The following is a 17,961-nucleotide window of genomic DNA, read 5'->3' on the forward strand; positions in this document are numbered from 1 at the left end:
TGCTTTCCCATATCCGACCAGGGATGCAGGGCTGCGCATTTACATGCAGCTGCTCAGAGCCTGTCCACAAAGTCAGTGGGTGACTCGTGCTGTCCCTGTGTAACGTTATCTCTTACTGACCAAGTTACTGCTTTTGGAATGGAATTTTTTAATTCCAATGTGACTATGTCCTGGTATCTGGTTAACATTGCACAGCTGCCTGCATCGTTCGCGTCCCACAAAGGGCTTACAATAGGACACAGCTGGTCCACTGTACCTTGTAAGGCTCCACTAGCAATTTGTGCCTGCACACGTGCTCTGGCTACCTTGATCACCAACTCTTCTGCTGGTTTTGTTAGCTCTGTCAACATGAAATCAGTATCACCTCACTCTGGCTCTTGATTCTTTACTATGAACTCAAATCTATTTGCTGCTTTGCTAGGGTTTTCTCTATCCATTTTAACTTTTCCCCACCAGCTGTTCAGGTCACTAGTAGAAAAGCAGATGTTCACCCTCATGACTTCTCCTGGGAAACTCAACACTTCCCTTAAGGGGGTGACTAAAGGCAAAGCTTTCTTGGTTTTATTCCTTGGCTTGCTTGTCACTGGGGGTCTCTGAAATTGTCCCCTCACCTGGGGACAATTATTCATCTCATCCTCACTGCCATTTGGCTTTCATTCAGGGGGCGGAGTGATTGCCTGAGGGGGAGTGTACCTGAGCTGGCCTGGACTAACTCGGCTCTAAGTCTTGGACGCATAGAACACAATCTTTCTGGTGCATTGGAGCCAATTTCAAACATCTCTGCCCTATGCTGAATGCTGAATGACATCTCTTTCTTTTCTGCCTCTTATCTGTTTGCAAAGTAAGGACTAAAGGTCCTGTGGGGCCAGATCAAAGCCACATTCTTTCTGACACTCAGGTTTATTCTTCAGTATTACAGTGACCTGATGAGGTCTTCAGGGGTGAGAGAAGTGGACGAGAATCTTGGTTGATGATCAGAAGGCTGGATTTATTGATATATGATATATAATACATTATAACTTTACTAAAAATTAAGGAGAGAAGTTGCAGAGGCTGCTGAACTAAGAATAGAATAGGAAAGAATGAATAACAAAGTTCTGTGTCCAGCACAAAGCAAGGACAAACTCTCCTTGTGAGTGGTTAGCAAATCCAAACACTCACAGAAGACCAATCACCGCTGCATCTGTTACATTCCACACCAGCCGATAACAATTGTTTACATTCTTCTTCTGGGGCCTCAGCTTCCCAGAAGATGAACAAATCCCAAAGAAAGGATTTCTATGAAAAAATGTCTGCGACATTCTTCAGGGTAAAAAAACATGTCTGCATATATCACAGGATCTCATTTTTCTTCTTGTCTTAAAAATAACATCAACTGTAACAGTGTATTGTAAAGTTCCATTAGGGGGTGACTTCTCACCACTTTCTAATGGATACCAAGCCTACCACTGGGAAGAGTATTTCATCCAATTACCTTTCCTTCAAAAATTACCCTCTGGGATTCCTCCCAAATCTTTCTCATCTGCTAAATTACATTCTAGTGGACTCTTTTTAATACCATCTTTACTTCTTGTGTTATTCATTCTTCATGCTGTCTAAATTTCCAAACTTGTCAGGATCTATTAGTACTTCTCTTTTCCTTCCCTTTATCCCCTGTAGACTACACTTAACACACACGGGCTGTCTCTGAGTCATCCAGCACCAATGTTTTCTTTATAGTCTTAAAAATCAATTAAAACAAAAGCATTCCATGTGTGGTAAATAGGTATGATTCATGCTGATAAAATTTTAAAAGTAATCAATATTGATACAGCAATTTATATTTGGAAGTAATAAAACATTTAAAAGTTGTAATGCCAAAAAAGAAAGAGATAGGAGGGGTTCCACCCCCACTCCTTGGAGATGTTCAAGGAGAAGAGATAAAAGCAAGAGATAACAGTTACTAAAAATTAACAAAAAGAAGGGAAAATCTGATTGGGTCCCAGGAAAATGCCAGCTATAAGAGATTTATTGCTTTGATGCTTAAATGCAGTAATATGTTAGTTTTGGCTTACCTTGTACTGGCTTGGGGCTCTTGTGTAACCCAAAGGTGAATTAAAGTGCATAGAGGAACAGAAGAGGCCTTCATCAGTGACGACCTCCAAGGACTTGTGAGACCATCAAAACAAGTGGTGGAGCATGCACGGTAAAGGTGGCGATGAGGGCGGAGGTAGAGGTGTGATGAAACGAAAATGGGAGGAGTTGACATCGATACATGGCATATAAGGGGTAATCTTCACTTGGCAAGCTCCTATGTAAGGTGGCAAGGGTCCAAGAGCCCTGCACTCCGAACCCCGTGGTTATCTTTTTCTTACGGGCTATTATTGGAATGAAATTATCTCTTTTTTTAGTCCAATTTGATTGTTAATATTTCAAGTGTATCCAATTTTATATATTTTATAAACTATTCAATTAAAATTGCTGCTACCTCTAATATTGTTTGGTTTTTTGATGATGGGATAATTGGGCAAATATAACAATATGGAAAAACAGGCCTGGGAGCCTCCCTCACAACTGCTTACCACACAGCTCATCTTTGAGACGGGTGCTTTACCTTTTATACCTCTGGGGGTTGCATCAGCAAACCCTGGCCCCTCCCAAAGTCTGTCAGTCAACTCTTCTTTGCTGTTTATTGGTGGAGATTGCTTTCCTGCAACTTGATTGGTGGGTCAGGTGTTGTCATGCTGTGCCCTCCAGTAGCAACGAGCTTTTTCATTCTCAACTGCCCTGTAGGAGGTGCACAGGTACATGCCTTCCTTTTACCTCTCCTAAACAACCCAGGCTGTCTGGTGGCGACAATACAGAGGATAGGGAAAGGGGACTGTGAGGAGAACAGAGGACATCTAAACAATAAACTGCAATAACATACCTATACATCAATAAAACTTCTCTTAATATTCACACAATATTAATTCCTTAATTGTTAGAGCAAATCATCTCATTATTCATCTATAACAATTTTTATTTTTATTTTTACATTTTCCTATTCCTACTCCCATATCTTTACCTGAGAGCCCCTTAATTCCAAAATTTTAATAATTCAGAGGGAAGGGGTTTATATTTTACATTTCCAGAGAAGCTCCTTCCTTCCTTAACAGACACCTGTCTTTCAAACCAAGATAGAGCCCCAAAAATCCTGCAAATCCCACACAGATTTGCACAAAAACCTGACCGGGTTCCTCCTTCCTGAGCCAAACAGGACAGACGTGTGTCACAGACATTTCTCCACAGAAATCCTTTCTTTCGGATTTCTGTGTCTTCTGGAGGCCAGAGGCCTCAGAAGACAAGGTAAACAATTATTATCAGATGCTGTGGAATGTAACAGGAGTTTCCTGATTGGCTCATTTTCTATGTGTATAATTAAGGGCCAATCACAAAGTGCAAGCCAGGGGATTGAGTCCTTGGCCACAGCTTTGTTGTAGATTCTTTCTATCTATTCCTAGCCTAGGCTAGCTGCTCTGCAAACCTCTCCCTTTATTCTATTAGTATAGTAATAATGTATTATATATAATATCTTAGTAAATCCAGCCTTCTGATCAAGATACAAGACTCACCGTCTCTCTCTCACCAGCTGCGACCCACTCAGGCGCGGTAATAGACCTGAACAAACAAAAACCATTTCTCCTGGTTTAATGAAAAAGCTGCATTTTGGGTCACATAAGAGGAACAAGGGTCCTGTGCCCCCTGGTACTGGGGGAAGGAATGGGGAGCTCCTGGGGCTACTGGGAGCACTGGAACGGGGAGCTCTGGGCAGTCCCATATGGGACCCCCACACTCGTGGCCACCCCCCCATGGCACGGTGGGCTGGGGGGCGGGAGCTGGGGGGCGGACACACAGTGGGAGGTGCCCTCAGGCAGGGATCCCTAGTGCCCCCAGTGCCCCCAGTGTCACAGCATGTTCTCGTAGATATCACTGGAGTCCTGCTGTTGCCCATGGGGTCCTGGCAGCTCTGCATTGGTCACCTGGGAGGATGTGGCACAGGGAGGCACTGCAAGAGACACCGGTCAGGGGAACTTGGATGGGAGGTGGCAGCCCTAGGGTGACATGTCCCTGTCCCCCCACCTGTACTCACACCCTGCCTTCTTCTTTCACACGACCTGGCTGTACAGCAGCTCCCCTGCCTTTGGAGGGACCGAGGGCACTGGGGGTGCCCTGCAAGGATAACGGGGTCTCTGTGGGGGTGTAGGGGGTCATAATGAACATAAAATAGGGGTTCAGGCGTGGACCCAGCCCACTCACCTTTCCTGCTGTTTCCTGAGGGCTGCAAAGGAAAGTGAGGAGGGGTGACTGTGGAGTCCTCAGGGCCCCTGACACCCCTGAGACCTCTGACTGCCCCTGGGAGCCTCGTGCATCCCTGAAGCCCCTAATGAGCCTTGAATCACCCACTGAATCCACTGAGACTCCAAACTCCTCCAAACCCCTGACAGAACCCCCAATGTCCCTGCACGACCCTGCAGGACCTCCCCAAATTCCCCAGGACCCCCAGGTGAGATCACTAGGGATTCCGCTTCACCCAAGTCAGGAGCTGTTGGTGCTGCCCTCTGGACCTCAAACTCTGTGGAGGTTTCACCCCAATCCCTGGGACCCCCATTCCCCCTCAATGTCACCCACCCAGGTGGTGCCACCAGTGCCAGCCCCTGATGACAGCCAGGAGCAGAAGTAGGAACAGGAGGGACCCACCGAATCCCTGCGGCCACTGCTGGGGACAGAGACAGACACATCAGGGTCACCCAGAACCCCGGGGGTCCTGCACCCCCCATGTGACCCTGTGTGACCCTACCTGTGTCCTGTTCCTGTGTTCTCACCTCCAGGGCCAGCTCAGGGCTGACTGCCTGGTGCCCGTCCTGTCCCAGCTGGTTGGTGGCCGTGCACTGGTAGGTGCCTGAATGTCCCACATCGACAGCCCTGAGCTCCAGGAGGGGACCTTGGGCCACCTCCTGCCCATTGTGCTGCCAGGTGAAGGTGACAGGGGCTGAGCCCACCTACACCGAGCAGTGCAGGGTCACAGGGTCACCTGCACACACCCGGTGTGACAGGGGACTGAGGGTGATGGTGGCATTGGTGGGGACACAAACAGGGCTGGCACCTGGTGAGGTGGATGGCAGTGCCATGGTGGGGTCACCCCCAGTCTGAGGGTCCTGCTCACAAAGGACAGTGACATTCAGGGGGACACTCTCAGCCATGCTGTCCCCACACTGGAAGTGGCCACTGCCCTTGTCCCCAGTGTGGTGCAGCTCCAGGCAGGGCCAGTGCCAAGTGGTGCCCCTGAGCCCTCCCGGGTACCAGGAAATGGACAGGTGACCTGTCCCTGTGGCCACCGTGCAGCTCAGCACAAGGCTGCACTGACAGGGACACCCTCAAGGGCAGAACCCCTGCGGGAGGGGGTGACACCAGGGGACATTGAGGGACTTGGGGGGTGGTCAGGGAGGGGCAGGGAGAGACCAGTGAGGGAGAGGAGAGGAGGTGCAGAGCTGGGGCGGGGGAGGCTTGGATAGGTACCCCAAGGAAGGATGGGGGGTTTAATGAGGGGACACATGAAGCAGGAGATGGGAGGACCCCAGTGCAGATATGGAGACCCAGAGAGGGTATTGTGGGACTTGGAGACTGCAGGGAAACAGCAGAGAGGGGTGGGGTTGACTTGGAGATGGATGAATGGACCCAGTGAGGGATGGGGGGAATGGGGCAGTAATGGAGGTACCCAGGCAGGGGGCCCAAGGAGGCCGTGGGGGCTCCCTGTGCCCATCTCTGCATTCACTGGGCACCGTGACACGGAGCAGGGCACTGCTCTTCTGCACAGCCCCCCCCTCGGAGCGCACCTGGCAGCTGTAATTCCCCGAGTGGGAGACCCCCACAGTGGGCACCAGCAGCTGCAGGGACCCCTGCGGGCCCTCCAGCACCCGCCCGTCCCGGTAGAACACATGCAGGAGGGGGGCTCGGGACTGCAGGGGGCTGGGGGTGCTGAGGCAGCTGAGAGTCAGGGGGGACCCCTCGGTGGGCTCAGAGGGACCGTCCAGCACCGGCTCTGAGAAGAGCTCTGGAAAGGAGAGGGGAGGGAGATTTGTGAGCCCGAATCACTAGGGAGGGGCTGTGGGGGGGGTTGCAGTGGCAGCTGTGAGGGGGTTTGGAGTGGCAGCTGTGGGGTGCTCACCGTGCTCTGTCACTGTCACTGATTCTGACTTCTCCTATCCCCATGATACCCTGGATTTTACCATGCTCCCACAGCTGTAGTGGCCGCTGTGTTGCAGATGCAGAGCGGGCAGGGACAGCTCGGTCCCATTGCAGAGCTCCTGAAGTTTCTTCTCCTCATGGTAGAAGGACACTCAGCTGACCGGGTTGTCCTGCCAGCACCGGCAGCGCAGTGTCACCGTGTCCCCCTCCAGCAGTGCCCGCGCTGGCACCTGCAGCACCAATGGGGCTGTGGGACACGGGGGTCCTGTTACACCTGGCGGGTCCCAATGCCACCACGAACCCCGTATTGGCTCACACACAGCACACCAGGGATCTCCAATTCCATAAATAGGGTCTGCCAGCACTGGGATGCTCTGGGATGTCCCCAGAGCAGGGGACAGGCTCTGGTCACACAGGAGGTGACCCATGGAGCTGAGCCCACCCAGAGCCCCAGGGTCACTGCGGGTGCCAGGATGGGGACACCCAAACCCCCCTCACCATCTAAGACTGTCACGGTAGGGCTGAGCCCAGTGCTGAGTGTCTCACACGTGTAGTTGCCTCTCTCAGTGACAGTGAGGTGGTTGTGTCCCCCCCGCCTCTAGCGCTGCCCATTCTTGTACCAGGTGGTGACACCAGTGTTCCCCGAGCCCTGGCAGGTCAGTGTCACCCGGTCCCGCAGCACCGCCGGCCTCCAGAGGGGCTCCACCAGGAGCTGGGTGGTCTGGGCACCTGTGGGTGACAGGGGACACCAGCCTGCCAGGGCCAGCGTGGGGCTAGGGACAGCAGGGTGGGGCCATGGCATCCCCTGAGGACTCACCAGTGAGGCCATGGGCCTTGGCTGGAAGGGAGAAGGGACAGGGCTGGGTTGGGGTAGCACAATGGGGACAGTTGTGTACATGGGGAATGGGTCATAGAGGCTGCCCCTGAACTATCCCCATGGTGACATGGTGTGGCACAGATGTCTGGATGGGGACACTGTGCTAGCACAGGTCTCCCCTGCCAGCCCCATGGCCTCTGTCTCCATGGCCCATCCACATTGTGCTTGTCTTCTTCTCCCTGTCCCTGCATCCCTGCATCCCTGCATCCCTGCATCCCTGTGTCCCTGTCCCCACAGCTGCCCCAGCCCCAGGATGCCTCTCCCCACATTCCTATCCGTCTAGCCCTGTTCACCCTCTCCTGTCCCCACGGCCACCCCATGACCCCGGTCACTTCAAGCTCTGGCTCTTCTGGCATTGGGAACCTCAGGGAGCCCTACAGCCCCCCTGTGCCCCCTCCCCACCACTCTCTGCCTCACCAGCGCCCATCCCCAGGGTACTACCAGCCCGGCCCGTGCCCGGGGCACTCACCCCACAGGAGTAGCGCCACCTTCCCGGCCATCCTGGTGTCCCCAGCCATGTGCACTGCCTGTCATTTGCTGCTGTGGCCACCGGTCCCCTGGCTGATGGCTCTTCAGATGAAGGGGAAGGAAGCGAGGTCACGTCCATCCCCATGTGCTGGTGGCACCTGGTGGGGGCAGGGTGGCCACAAGCTGGGGACAGGCTGTGGGCAGTGTGGGGACATGCTAGGGACAAGGAGGTCGCTAGGTCAGTGGGACATGGGCTTCCCAGGAGCAGGGGGGCTCAGGGGGTTTGGGGAGCCAGGGATGGGTGTCCAGGGGAATGGGGGGTCCAGGGAATGGGGGTCCAGGTAATGGGTCCATGGGGATTTGGGGTCCTGAGGACGAGGAGCCCTGCTGTGAGAGTCTTAGATGGTGAGGGGGGTTTGGGTGTCCCCAGCCTGGCACACACAGGGACCCCGAGGGCTCTGAGTGTGCTCCGCTCAAGGGGTCACCTCCCGTGTGACCAGAGCCTGTCCCCTGCTCTGGGGACATCCCAGAGCATCCCAGTGTGGGGGGATCCCCATGTTGGATCTGGGTGCTCTGGGTGTGACCCAATGGGGGTCCTGGTGCCATCAGTTGTGACAGGACCCCTCTGTCCCCCAGACTTGCTGGTGCTGCAGGTGCCGTTGGGGGCGCTGCTGGAGGGGGACACGGTGACACTGCGCTGCCAGTGCTGGCAGGACATGTCGGTCAATGGAGTGCGATTCTACTGTGGGAACAAAGAGGTGGAGAGGTCCCTCAATGGGACTGAGGTGTTGCTGTCCCCTCTGCAGCTGAACTACAGCAGCCACTACAGCTGCAGGGGCTTGGTGGATTCTGAAATGTCACCATGTGCACAGTTGGAACCAGTGACAGTGACAGTGCACGGTGAGCACCCCCATGGCTAGAACTCCAATCTCCTGACACCCCCAAAGCCACTTCCGAATGCACTAAAAGTCACAGTCCTCACCTCCCCTCTCCTTCCCAGAGCTCTTCTCTGTGCCGGTGCTGGAGGGTCCCCCAGAGCCCACCAAGGGGTCCCCCCTGACTCTCAGCTGCCTCAGCACCCCCAGACCCATGCGGCCCCGAGCCCCCTCCTGCACGTGTTCCACCGGGAGGCGCAGGTGGTGGGGGGCCTGCAGGGGTCCCTGCAGCTGCTGGTGCCCGCCGTGGGGGTCTCCCACTCGGGGAATTACAGCTGCCAGGTGCAATCTGAGGGCGTGGGCGTGCGGAAGAGCAGCACCCGGCTCCGGGTCACGGTGTGCAGTGAGTGCGGGGATGGGCACAGGGAGCCCCCACAGATGCCTTGGGTCCCCTGCCTGGGGATCCCCATATCCCCCAGACACCTTTCCTGTTTTCCCCCACCTCTGCCCTGTGTCTCCTCACCCCTACCTGATATGACCCCACCCCAAACATCCCCCATCACACCCATCCCCCCCACCCCTATCCCCCCACACTGGCTGCCAGGCCCTCCCTGTGGCCTCAGCCCTGTCTGTGTCCCTGCAGTGTCCGTGGCCATTGCCACTGTCACCCCTGGTCCCCAGGCACACCAGGTGCCTGCGGGTGACAGCGTGACCTGGCACTGCTCGGTGCAGGTGGGCTCAGCTGCTGTCACCTTCACCTGGCTGCACAACGGGCAGGAGGTGGCCCGGGGCCCCCTCCTGGAGCTTAGGGACATCGATGTGAGACATTCAGGCACCTGCCAGTGCGTGGCCACCAACCAGCTGGATGGGCACCGCGTGTTCCAGGCACTCAGCCCAGAGCTGGCCCTGGAGGTGTCACCTGACTCAGCCTGGGTCACAGGTGGGGTCACACAGGTTTTCTGGGGTGTTCAGGACCCCCATGGTTTAGGGTGACCCAAATTTGTTCCCCTCTGTCCCCAGCAGTGGCTGTGAATGTCGGCAGGACCCTCCTGGTCCTGCTCCCATCCCTGCCAGGCCTGGGCTTCTGGGGACCCAGAGGGTTCAGGGTACCGGGGGGTTGGGGACCCTGCATTGGTGCAGAAGTTCTGGGGGGTTCAGGGGTGGTCAGAGTGTCCAGGGAGAGTCAGGGGTCCATTGGGAATTGGGGCTGCAGTGGGGATTTGGGGGTCCCTTGTGTGATGGGAGCTGCTGAGGTCCCAGGTAGGTTCAGGGGTCCTGGTGTCCCCATGGTCACCCCCTCCCCTTTCCCTTGCAGCTGCCAAGAAGCTCCAGGAGAGGTGAGTGGGGGGCTCTGGCTGGGACTCCCCTTTGCCACCTCCCCAGACACCATCAGCACCCCCCTTATTCCCACAGGACCCCCCCAGACGAGGGGGCTGCACTCAGTGCCCACATCAGGGGCACTGAGTGCTCAAGGACTGAGTATAAGGGAGGCAGGGACACATCACCCACTGGTGTCACCTCCACCCAGGTCTGCACCACCAGTGTCTCTCTCAGGGCTGTCATGGGTGTCCCACACCCATGCCCCACCTCGGGATCCACAAGTGACTAACGCAGAGCTGTCGGGATCCCAGGAGGGACAGCAGGACCCCTGTGATTACGATGACGGTGACCTGCTGTGACACTGGGGGCACTGGGGGCATTGATTCCCCTCAGGGATCTCTTCTTCACAGCACAGCATGGGGCTCCTCATTCCCCCTCCCAGTTCTGGGGAAGCACACAATGTTTTTCCCTCTTATTGTACCCAAAATTCTGTTTTCCAGTCAAACTGCGTGAGAAAAAAGGCTCGCTCATTAAAATTTAAAAATGTTTATTAAGGAATAAAAGGGACAGTAAACAGCATGCTGGGTGCCTGGAAACTGCCAGAGGCACATGGTTAACTACAGCAATTCTCCTTACATACCTTTTCATTGTAATGGTGAAACACATACTCAAGTGGGTTATACATATTCAAACAATCTTTCCAGTTTATGTATTCTGGGAATTCTTTTGCTTGGTTTGACCCTTCATTCATTTTCATCAAGTACATGCCATACTGCAGATTAAATTTATATATTTTATGTCCTCACAAGGTCTCCCTGTTCTGTGGTTTGACAGTTCTTGATAACAGAAGGGTCAGTGGTAAATTCCTCTTTGCATTCTGTCTTTTGATGTTTATTTATTTGCTACTTTTCAATGTGTTCTTCTCATACAGATGAGATACACCACCAGAATATTAAATCAGCATTAGCAATTTCACAAATTATCTGAGTTATTTTCACCTTTGTCACTTAGTTACACAAATAAAGGCATTAGCTACTTCTGCAACAGTTAATGTTGTAATACACAGCACATTGTCTCTATCTTGATCTTTTGAGAGAGCATAAATTATAATATATTTCTCAAACCAAAATATATATTCTACACAGGGATTAGAGTAAAAAGGCTGAAAAATTGTAGTGTATCAAAAGCAGTTAAATGTGATTACAAACTGTATTATATCAAAATAATTTGGAAAAACCAATATAATAGTGAAAGCCAATGACTACAAAGTTATTCATAACAGGGGGAAGGTGTACTGAAGAGTTTAATTGACCTCTCCTTATTTTGTCGGCAATTAATTCAATTCATATTTATAATTCCGAGGCAGTTTTACCTGTGACAGGATTTGATGAGTGATCTCTCTCCGTCCTTGTCTCAACCGAGGAACCCTTTGCTCAATTTTCTCTCCCCATCCAGGTATGGAGGGCAGTGAGAGAGCGGCTGTGGTGGGTGCCAGACATCCGGCTACTGTCCATGCACGGCAAGGCAGGGAGGAGGAGGAGGGTCCGGGTCAGGTTGTTGAGCAGATTGCTGTGGGATTTGCAGTAGTTTTGTGGTTCTCTCAGTCCCTTACCAAGAGGAACAAACGAACAATTGTTGCATTTCCGGACTGGTTCTCTCACAGCTGCCCCTGCAGGGGCATTCCCTGCTCTGAAAACCACCAAAGGCCCTCACAGAGCCACTGCTTGGGCTCCCTTTGTGGTTTGTGCTTCTTGCAGGGCTGAGCAAACCACAGGGAGGCCTTTTTCCCCCCACAGAATTCTCACCTCTGCAGCAGCTCTAAAGGTGCCAGAATCAAAGCCAAGGGGGCAGGAGGGACCCTCAGGTGTTGGCTGCCCCCTGGGGCTGGCCAGAGCAGGGCTGGGCAATGGCCATCCCTGTGCAGTGGGGCTGGGCCATGGCTGGGCCCCACCCTTGGATGGCCACTGGCTTCAAAGAGCAGGAGTTTGAGAGCTCCTTCCTGCCCAGGGCTCCATTCCCCAGCTGCTCTTGCAGGCTCAGATCCTGCAGGGGATGAGCAAGAATGGAGAAATCTGGACCTCTCTGGAGCTTCCATGCCACAGGACAGGACCCTCTTGGCCATCACGTTTCCCCCCTGGGACAGGATCCTCCCAGGAGAGGAGCCCTCTGGATGTGGCCCCCAGTAGAGAACCTGCTTCCCTGCACTGCGTGACAAACGTGCCAAATGGCCTCTTCCTTCTGTGCAAGAGAGAGGAAGTGAAAGTCTTGAGGGGGGAAAGCTGAACACCCACATCCCCCACAGCCTCCACAGCCCTCCCTGCCAACCTCTCACCCCTGCTTCCCCCACCCTGGGCTTCCCCCGCTCCTTCCCTGCTCAGATGCCCCCCAAGATCGTCAAGGAACAAACTTGTGAAATTGAGGATTGAAATTATGGAAATGGAAAAAAAGAGAGAGAAAAGTCATTAGGGACTGGGGGGACACTTATCCAGAGCACATTGGAATCCACCTGGGGTGATCGCCAAGCTGCTGGCACATTGTGGGGACTGTGCTGGGCTCTGGGTCACCCAAAAGTCTGAGCCACCCAGGGAAGGAGCTTTGACCCAAGGGCCCACCCAGCCACTGCTCAACCCTGGCGCCCTCATTCCCCTGGGAATTGAAACATGGGCCCCCCATTCCTGATGTCTCCCTACTCTCTCCAACCCCTACCCCAATACTGATATTCCCCTGGATCTCCATGGCCCAGCACCCCATTTCCAAGAAACCCTCTGCCATTCATTCCATCCCCTGAAAAGATCCTTCCCCCAGCACCTTGATTATCCCAGGACCCCCCATTCCACTGGATCCCCCATTCCCCCAGCATCCCCATCCCATGACCCCAAATCCCTGGAGTCCACGTTGCCCTGGGACTCCCATCACTGAGTCCCCCTAGCCCTGGGGAGCACCATTCCCATGGCACCCGCATCCCCAGTGACATCCCCTCAGCAAGAGCCCTATTCCCAGAAACCCCAATTCCCAATGGACCCCCCCGCATTGCTCTGGACACCCATGCCCGCATTCCCAAACCCCTAAGCCCACCACTCCTGCAAACCCCATGTCCCACCTTGTCCCACCCAGATTTTTCACCCCACCCACAGAACCCTAACTCTCCTCACCCAGTGCCAGTCCTGTCTGTGTCCCCGCAGTGCCCGTGGCCAATGCCACCGTCACCCCTGGTCTCCTGCCACACCAGGTGCATGCAAGTGGAAACGTGACCCTGCGCTGCTCGGTGCAGGTGGGCTCAGCCCCTGTCACCTTCACCTGGCTTTACAATGGGCAGGAGGTGGCCCAGGGTCCCCTCCTGGAGCTCAGGCACATCGATATGAGACATTCAGGCACCTACCAGTGCTTGGCCACCAACCAGCTGGGACAGGACGAGCACCGCGTGTTCTGGGCACTCAGCCCAGAGCTGGCCCTGGAGGTGACACCTGGCTCACCCTGGGTCAGAGGTAGGGTCACACAGCATTGTGGGGAGGTTCAGGATGCCTGCAGTTCGTCCCTGTGTGTCCCCTCTGTCCCCAGCAGTGGCTGTGAATGTTGACAGGACCCTCCTGTTCCTGCTCCTGCTCCTGGCTGTCATTGGGGGCTGTCACTGGTGGCACCACCAGGGTGGGTGACAATGAGGGGGATGGGGGTCCTGGAATGAGGGGGAGCCGCCAGAGTGGGGGCACAGATCAGTAGCCCCTGAGGCCCCTGTGCTGTGGGACAGAGCCCGCAGTGACCACAGCTGGGGGTCCTGGGGAATTTGGGGGGAATTTGGAGAATCTTCATTGGGCTCCAAGGCCTTCACTGGGTGGGCTTTGAGGAATATTGGAGTGGCACAGGGAGCTCCTGGAGGGTTTTGTGAGGTCCTGGAGGGCAGTGCAGGGATGTTGGGGGATCTTTCTGGGGGCCTGGGGGAGTTTGGGGGTGCCCCTCCCTTCCAGGCTTGGGGTTCTGGGGACACAGAGGGTTGGGGGCACCAGGGGGAGTTGGGGACCCTGCGTTGGTGCAGAAGTTCTGGGGGGTTCAGTGGTGCTCAGAGTGTCCGGGGGGAGTCAGGGGTCCAGTGGGAATTGGGGTCCAGTGGGGATTTGGGGGTCCCGTGGGTGGTTGGAGCTGCCAAGGTCCCAGGAAGGTTCAGGGGTCCCGGTGTCCTCACGGTCACCCCCTCCCCTTTCCCTTGCAGCTGCCAGGAACCTCCAGAACAGGTGAGTGAGGGGCTCGGATCAGGACTCCCCTTTCCCACCTCCCCAGACACTCCCAGACCCCCCTTTTCCCCAGAGGCCCCCCCCCCCCCCGGAGGAGGGGGCTGTGCTCAACACCCACATTAGGGGCACTGAGTGGGCAGGGGGTGAGTACAGGGGGAGAACAGGGACACGTCACCCATGAGTGTCACCCCCTCCAGGTGTCCAGTGTCATTGTCCGTGCCCCCATGGGTGTCCCTCAGCCCTGCCCCACCTCAGGATCCACAAGTGACCAACGCAGAGCTGTCAGGACCCCAGGAGGGACAGCAGGACCCCTGTGACTACGATGATGTGCTGTGGCACTTGGGGCACTGGGGGCACTGGGGGGCATCGATTCACCTCAGGAGTCTCTTTTTCCTCTTCACAGCACCCTACAGGGCTCCTCATTCCCACCCCCCCCAGTGCTGGGGAAGCACATGACGTTTTTCCCTCTTATTGTACCCAAAATGCAGTTTTTGGTCAAACTGCGTGAGAAACAAGGTTCACTCTTTAAATTTTGTAAAAGTTTAATAAGGAATAAAAGGGACAGTAAACAGCATGCTGGGTGCTTGGCAACTGCCAGAGGCACATGGTTAACTACAGCAATTCTCCTTACATACCTTTTCATTGTAATGGTGAAATATATACTCAGGAGGGCTATACATATTCAAACAATCTTTCCAGTTTATGTATTCTGGGAATTCTTTTGCTTGGTTTGACCCTTCATTCATTTTCATCAAGTACATACCATACTGCAGATTAAATTTACATATTTTTTGTCCTCACAAGGTCTCCCTGTTCTGTGGTTTGACAGTTCTTGATAACAGAAGGGTCAGTGGTAAATTCCTCTTTGCATTCTGTCTTTTGATGTTTATTTATTTGCTACTTTTCAATGTGTTCTTCTCATACAGATGAGATACACCACCAGAATATTAAATCAGCATTAGCAATTTCACAAATTATCTGAGTTATTTTCACCTTTGTCACTTAGTTACACAAATAAAGGCATTAGCTACTTCTGCAACAGTTAATGTTGTAATACACAGCACATTGTCTCTATCTTGATCTTTTGAGAGAGCATAAATTATAATATATTTCTCAAACCAAAATATATATTCTACACAGGGATTAGAGTAAAAAGGCTGAAAAATTGTAGTGTATCAAAAGCAGTTAAATGTGATTACAAACAGTATTATATCAAAATAATTTGGAAAAACCAATATAATAGTGAAAGCCAATGACTACAAAGTTATTCATAACAGGGGGAAGGTATATTGGAGGGTTTATTTGACTTATCCTTTTCCTGCTCTGATTTTGACAGCAATAAATTCAATTCATATCTCTAATTCCAAGGCAGTTTTACCTGTGACAGGATTTGATGAGTGATCTCTCCCCGTCCTTGTCTCAACCCAGGAACCTTTTGCTCAATTTTCTCTCCCCATCCAGGTGTGGAGGGCAGTAAGGGAGCGGCTGTGGTGGGTGCAGGGCATCCAGCCACCGTCCATCCACGGCAAGGCAGGGAGGAGGAGGAGGGTCCAGGTCAGGCTGTTGAGCAGATTGTTGTGGGATTTGCAGTAGTTTTGTGGTTCTCTCAGTCCCTTACCAAGAGGAACAAATGAACGATTGCTGCATTTCCGGACTGGTTCCCTCACAGATGCCCCTGCAGGGCTGGTTTCCAGCCAGCCCCGCTCTGAAAACTACCAAAGGCCCTCACAGAGCCACTGCTTGGGCTCCCTTTGGGTTTTGTTCTTCTTGCAGGGCTGAGCAAACCACAGGCAGTTCTTTTTCCCCCATAGAATTCTCACCTCTGCAGCAGCTCCACACCCAGACCCTCTCAGAATCTGTCTGCGGTGACCCCCGGGCCACCAGCACCTGGTGGGGGCTGTGTTAGGCTCTGGGTCACCCCAAAATCTGAGGCACTCATGGAAGGAGCTGGGACCTATGGGTCCACCCAGCCACTGCCTGTCCCTGGCACTCCCTTTCTGCTGGAAATCAAATCATGGGTACCCCATTTCTTATCTCCCCACCCTCCCAGGGATCCATATCCCAGTACTGACATTCCCCAAGATATCCATGTCTCAGGACCCCTCCTTCCCATGAACCCTCTCCTACTCATTCCATCCCCTGAAATCCTCCTTTCCTCAGGACCTTGATTTTCCCAGGACCTCCCATTCCCACGGGAACTCCCAATCCCCCAGCATCCCCATCCCATGACCCCACATCCCTGGAGCCCACGTTCCTCTGGGACTCCCATCCCTGAGACCCTGAGGCATGGGACCCCCATTCCCATGGCAACACCATCCCCAGTGACTCCTCCTCCTCAGCACCCCCATTCCCAGGGACCCCATTTCCCCAGGGACGTTCCATTCCTCTGGACACTCATTCCTGGGACCCCAGACCCTCTGAGCCCCACACTCCTGGGAACCCCATGTCCCACTGTGTCACACCCAGCATTGTCCTCATCCTGTCCCCACCCTGCCCACAGCCTGTGCTCAGCTTGTGGCCACCCTGCCCCACCAAGGGCCACCTACACATAACGTGACCTTGCTTCCTTCCCCTTTGCCCAAAGAGCCACCACCCAGGAGACAGCCATCACTGGCAGTTGTGACAGCCAGTCCACATGGCTGGGGACACCGGGATGGCCGGGAAGGTGGTGCTGCTCCTCTGAGGTGAGTGCCCCGGGCATGGGCCTGAAGCACCATGGGATGGGGAGGGAGGGGGCACAGGAAGCCTGCCAGGTCCCCTGAGGTCCCCAATGCCAGCAGTGCCAGTCCATGTTACCCACAGTGGACCTGAGTGGGAACGGGTATGGAGGGTGGCTTTGGGGACAGGAACAGGGGGCAGGAATTTGGGGATGGGGAGGTGGGGAGAGGAATGTGGGCACTGGCACCTTTGGGCTGAGGTAGCTCTGGGCATAGGGACAAGGGAACTGGGATGCAGGGACTGGAGGGGACAAGAACAGTGATGATGTCGCCATGGGGATGGGATCATGAACTGGTGGGGGCGACCTGGGCCAGCATGGGCTGTCTCTGTGGTGTCCTCATGCCAAGGGTGTCCAAACTGTCCCCATGTTCTGCCTCAGCCCAGGGTGGCCTCGGTGTCCCTGTTCCCAAGGCATCTGTGCCACAGGGATGTGATGCATGGGTGCCTGTGACACAGACATCTCCCCCTGCCTCTCCAAATCTTTTGGGGGCCACACTCATGCACTTACTCACAAGAACTGCTCTTCCCACGGGGACAGTTTGGGGACAATCCTCACACCCTGTACCCCTGTGTCTCCGTTCCCACACTGCCAACCTGTCCCTTCTCCCTTCCAGCCCAGACCCTCGGCCTCACTGGTGAGTCCTCGGGGGATGCCATGGCCCCACCCTGCTGTCCCCAGCCCCACACTGGCCCTGGCAGGCTGGTGTCCCCTGTCACCCACAGGTGCCCAGACCACCCAGCTCCTGGTGGAGCCCCCTGGAGGCCGGCGGTGCCGTGGGACCGGGTGACACTGACCTGCCAGGGCTCGGGGACTGCCGGTGCCACCACGAGGTACAAGGACAGGCAGCACTGTTGGCAGGGACACAACACTGTCTGTGTCACCAAGAGTGGCATCTACACGTTTGACAGACCCAGCAGTGGGCTCAGCCCCCCCGTGAGACTCCTAGACGGTGAGGAGGATTTGGGTGTCCCCAGCCTGGCAGCTGCGGGGACCTCGAGGGCTCTGGGTGGGCTTTGCTCCATGGGTCACCTCCTGTGTGACCAGAGCCTGTCCCCTGCTCTGGGGACATTGCAAAGTACCCAGTGTGGGTGGAACTTGTGTTGGAATCGGGGAGCCCTGTGCACAGGGTGTGACCAGATGGCAGTGTGCCAGTGCTCTCCCCCAGACTGGCTGGTGCTGCAGGTGCTAGGACAGGTACTACTGGAGGGGGACACAGTGACACTGCGCTACCAGGGCTGGCGGGACAGCATGGTCACCTTGGTGTCCTTC

This window comes from Melospiza georgiana, chromosome 32 (genome assembly GCF_028018845.1).
Source record: "Melospiza georgiana isolate bMelGeo1 chromosome 32, bMelGeo1.pri, whole genome shotgun sequence".
In the NCBI taxonomy this organism is placed as follows: Eukaryota; Metazoa; Chordata; class Aves; order Passeriformes; family Passerellidae; genus Melospiza; species Melospiza georgiana.